The sequence below is a fragment of the Triticum urartu genome, chromosome 4A, assembly GCF_056163025.1.
Source record: "Triticum urartu cultivar PI428250 chromosome 4A, HENAU_Tu73, whole genome shotgun sequence".
NCBI classification, from domain to species: Eukaryota; Viridiplantae; Streptophyta; class Magnoliopsida; order Poales; family Poaceae; genus Triticum; species Triticum urartu.
This window is the reverse complement of record NC_141876.1, coordinates 535,896,104-535,901,033: the sequence shown is the minus strand read 5'-3', so window position 1 is coordinate 535,901,033 and position 4,930 is coordinate 535,896,104.

Sequence of the window (4,930 nt, the reverse complement as noted above, 5' to 3'; positions counted from 1 at the left end):
CCTTGTTCATGATAATTGTTTATTATACATGCTAGAAAGTCAATGGGTCATGTCTGCATGGGTATCTAGATCCCGCCGTTGGTTATTGGCCGGAGAGTTGTCTCGGTCATGTCTGCATGGTTCCCGAACCCGTAGGGTCTACGCACTTAAGGTTCGGTGACGCTAGAGTTGTTATGGGAAATAGTATGTGGTTACCGAAGGTTGTTCGGAGTCCCGGATGAGATCCCGGACATGATGAGGAGCTCCGGAATGGTCCGGAGGTGAAGATCGGTATATTGGATGAAGGGTATTGGAGTCCGAAAGTGTTCCGGGGGTATCAGGTTATGGCCAGCATGACCGAAAGGTGTTTCGGGAGCCTCGACAAGTGTGGGAGGGCCTCATGGGCCAAAGGGGAAGGGGCAAACCAGCCCACTAAGGGGTGGTGCGCCCCCCACACCCTTCCCCAAATTACTTGGGGGTTGGGGAGCCTCCACCTGCTTGGCTTGGGGGGCAAGTCTCCCTAGGATTTTCCCTAGGGAGATCCAATCTACCTAGCCGCCGCCCCTAGGGGAAACCCTAGGGCGCCTCCCCCTCTTCCCTTGCCCCTATATATAGTGGAGGGGTGGGAGGGCAGTCGTGACCTCTTCCCTGGCGCAGCCCTCCCTCCTCCAACTCTTCCTCCTCCTCCTCCGTAGAGCTTGGAGTTCTCCCTCAACTTCTCCTCTCCCCTTGCTGGATCAAGAAGGAGGAGACGTCCCCGGGCTGTACGTGTGTTGAACGCGGAGGCGCCATCCGTTCGGCGCTAGATCGGAATCAACCGCGATCTGAATCGCTGCGAGTACGACTCCTTCATCCGCGTTCTTGCAACGCTTTCGCTTAGCGATCTACAAGGGTATGTAGATGCACTCCCCTTCCCCTCGTTGCTAGATTACTCCATAGATTGATCTTGGTGATGCGTAGAAAATTTTAAATTTCTGCTACGATCCCCAACAGGAGAAGGGCTATATATAGTGTGAGTGCAAAACAGACCGTTGAGCCACATAGTGCACAGGGGCTGACGGACGTCCGGTGGGCACCGGACGACCGGCGACTCAGATTGGTCCGGACATCCGGACGGGCGGCCGGTCGTTTGCTTGCTGGAACACCTACTAGTCCACAGACGAGGCATGAGACACACAGCCAGCGGACGTCCGGAAGGCACCGGCCGTCCGGAGCCCGGACGTCTGGTGTGGTCGGAAATCCGCTAATTAACGTTCTGTTGAGGCAGAACCGGAAATCCGGAGAGGAGCACACGTCCGGAGACCGGTTGTCTGGTGAGACTGGATTTCCGCTAATTTAGCTTCTGTGAGGAGGCACCAAACATCCGAAAAGAGCCAGATGCCCGGTTGGCTGTGAGGTGTCGGATGTCCGTAGAACGTCGGACGTCCGATGATATCTGAACCTACCAGCTTAGAACCATACCAGAAATTGTGCACACGTAGAGGAAGAACTTGAGATGGCACAGAGATGATGTGCGAGGATATTTTGTGGGTTTGAGCAAGTTCTTTCACGAAATCCAACGATCCCCTCTTCATAGTGCGGGATCCCTATACTCAAGAACGAATCGAAAAGGAGCCGAAGCTTTGTCTTTGTCTTGTATCTCTGCTCATGAGTGATATTTGTCCATAGTCATGATCCACACATGGCCCTTGAGACATAATCCTGAGATTTAGTTGATAAACATGATTAGTCCCAAAATGCATGTTGTCATCAACATCAAAATACGATTAAGGGCATGATTGCACTTTCGATCTCCCCCTTTTAGGTAGTTGATGACAACATACATGCACTTCTGTAACGCCCCGTGACCGATGTGCCAGGTGTCGTCCACTTATTCATTGTTGTTTGCCTTGTCATTGCTTGCGTGTCATGCATTGCATATCATGTCATCATGTGCATTTCATTTGCATACGTGTTCGTCTCATGCATCCGAGCATTTTCCCCGTTGTCCGTTTTGCATTCCAGCGTTCCGTTCTCCTCCGGTGGTCATTTCTACCTTTCTTTCATGTCTGGGGATTAAACATTTCCGGATTGGACCGAGACTTGTCATGCGGCCTTGGTTTACTACTGGTAGACCGCCTGTCAAGTTTCGTATCATTTGGACTTCGTTTGATGCTCCAACGGTTAACCGAGGGACCGAGAAGGCCTCGTGTGTGTTGCAGCCCAACACCCCTCCAATTTGGCCCAAAACCCACCTAAACCTCCTCCACCATCTCGGTCGTTCGATCACGATCGCGTGGCCGAAAACTGCACCTCATTTGGACTCTCCTAGCTCCCTCTACCTATATATATGTGATCCCCTCCGAAATATTCGCGGTACAAACCCTAGTCCTCTTCCACCTCACGCCCGGACGTTTCTTCCACCGACGGACATGTCCGCCCTCCACCTCGCTCCGGCCAGTGGCGTCGCGCCACATCACCCCGCCGCCGCCGCCAACCAACCGGACGCCGCCACTTGTCACCCCACCGGCCTCCTCTCTCTCTCCGCCGACGCGGCCTGCCCGGCCCGCGAGAGGCCCGCCCCGGGCCGCAACGGGCCCGAGCCGCCCGCCTGCCTCCGCAGCCGTGCGCCGATCTCCACCGCCGCGCGTCTCTATCGCCGGCGCCCGCCCCACCGCCCGCCGATCGCCGCCACTTCGCCTCGCCGGCCTCTGCACAGCGCGCCGCCGCCGTTGCTCCGCCTCCCTCGCCGCGCCCTCCGCCGCCACGCGAGATCCGGCCGCGGGAGGCCCGAGCCCCGCCGGATCCGACGCCCGCCGAGCTCGCCGGCGACCTCCCTCCGGCCGCCGTCGTCCGCTCCGGTGAGATCCGGTGGATCGGGACGAGATCCACCGGGATCTCATCCAAACGCAGCCCCGCGCCGCCCGGATCCCTCTGTCCCGGGATCATCTCGTCCAGTTGACTTTCTCGCGGGGTAAAAATTCTACTAAGTCCCCGAGATTGCCATGTTTCATATGCCCATGTTCATTATGCCATATCTCCGCATCCGTAACTCTGATTTGGGCATATAGCATATCAAAATGTTCGTCTCAGAGAGTACATCATGTCATTCCATTGCATCATTTTCATTTGAGGTCATCTTGATGCCCGAAATGCTGTTAGAAGAGGGCTACTTGAGTTAATTGTCAGATCTGCTACTCCATGTTAGACTTTTGTCATTTTTGCCATGATTATTGTGTGCATGATATGACCATGAGCTCTACATATGTTTTGTTAAGGGTTTTGTTATCTTTCCAGAGGTGCAACCCATGTATTTTTGTGATGTGTGTGGTGACTAGTGCAAGCTTGCAAAGTGAGGCACCCGGTAATTCTGTTTTCTGGGACTTAGTAATTTCACTAAGTCCTGGGATTGTTTAGTTCATGATGCCATATGTTCATGTTGTTTCCTAGAGATTCGTGCCTCTTTTGAGGATGATCAGTAAGGATGTTTTGTTAACCTTGTAGTGCTCTATCCATCCATGTCTTTGTTTGCATATATGGAGCACCCTAGCTTGAGTCAATCGAGCTCTACTTTTGCTTCGTTGTGAATCTGGGCAGATCGTCAACTTGTTTGCGATTTTGCCGATGTGGTTGTAGTTGATCCGTGCATGATATGCCTTTGTTCTTGCCATGTCTAGCTTGCATTTTGTGCCTTCTTAATGGATGTATGCTTGTATTGCCATGACTTGCACTGTAGTGAGTGCATCGAGCTCGTAAACATGCCTACTTGAGTTATGTTTCAGCATGTGTCAGTTTTCACTAAGTCTGAAAACTGATTATGTTTTTGCTATGTTCGTGTGCTTGTTAGTATATTTTTGGATCCCTTTTGGCTCAAGGTCACTAAGGGACTTTTGTTAAGCTTGTTGAGTAGCTCCATGCCATGTTCTTCTTTGTCATGTTCAGGTCCTGTAGCATGTAGTTTTGTTGCTCCGAAGAGTGCTATCTGATCTGAAATTCTAGGCTAGTGTTAATTTCACTAAGTCTGAAATCTGTTTACCGTTTGCTCTTTTGCCATGCTTGTTTGAACCTGTTAGTGGATGAATTGGCCGTAGCTCAGTGCTAGTCTTTTGTTAAGCATCTTGAATGCTTCCCTGCCATGTATTTTGTTGCCATGTTTGAGTGCTGTAGCATGTTCATCTCATTGCATTTAGATGGTTACTTGTTGTAAATCGCAGACCGGTGTCATATTTGAATCGCTTGCCATTTCCAAACCGTAACTCCGATTCCGATGATCTTTATATCGATTTCAACCGAAATCACCTCACCTTTCCAGTGGAAATCTTGGATTTCCAAGTTGAGGCCAGGTTTATGCATTCCTTGTCCAATCATGCATATGCATCGCATCCCGCATCCCGCATATCATACCATGTTCATATGTTGGTTGTTTACTATGTTGTGTGCTTCTTTCCGGTGTTTGCTTCTTCGGGTTGGTTCCGGTAATGTCGTTTTTGTGAGGACCCGTTCGTCTACGTCCATTTGTCTTCTTCATGGACTCGTTCTTCTTCCTTGCGGGATTTCAGGCAAGATGATCATACCCTCGAAATCACTTCTATCTTTGCTTGCTTAGTTGCTCGCTCTTTTGCTATGCCTATGCTGCGATACCTACCACTTGCTTATCATGCCTCCTATATTGTTGAACCAAGCCTCTAACCCACCTTGTCCTAGCAAACCGTTTTTTGGCTATGTTACCGCTTTGCTCAGCCCCTCTTATAGCGTTGTTAGTTGCAGGTGAAGATTTCCGTTGTTAGTTGCTCAGCCCCTCTTTGCTATGTTACCGCTTTGCTCAGCCCCTCTTGGAGCTTGTTCCATGTTTGGAACATGGATATTTTGTTGGGATATCACTAAATATCTTATTTAATTAATGCATCTATATACTTGGTAAAGGGTGGAAGGCTTGGCCTTATGCCTGGTGTTTTGTTCCACTCTTGCCGCC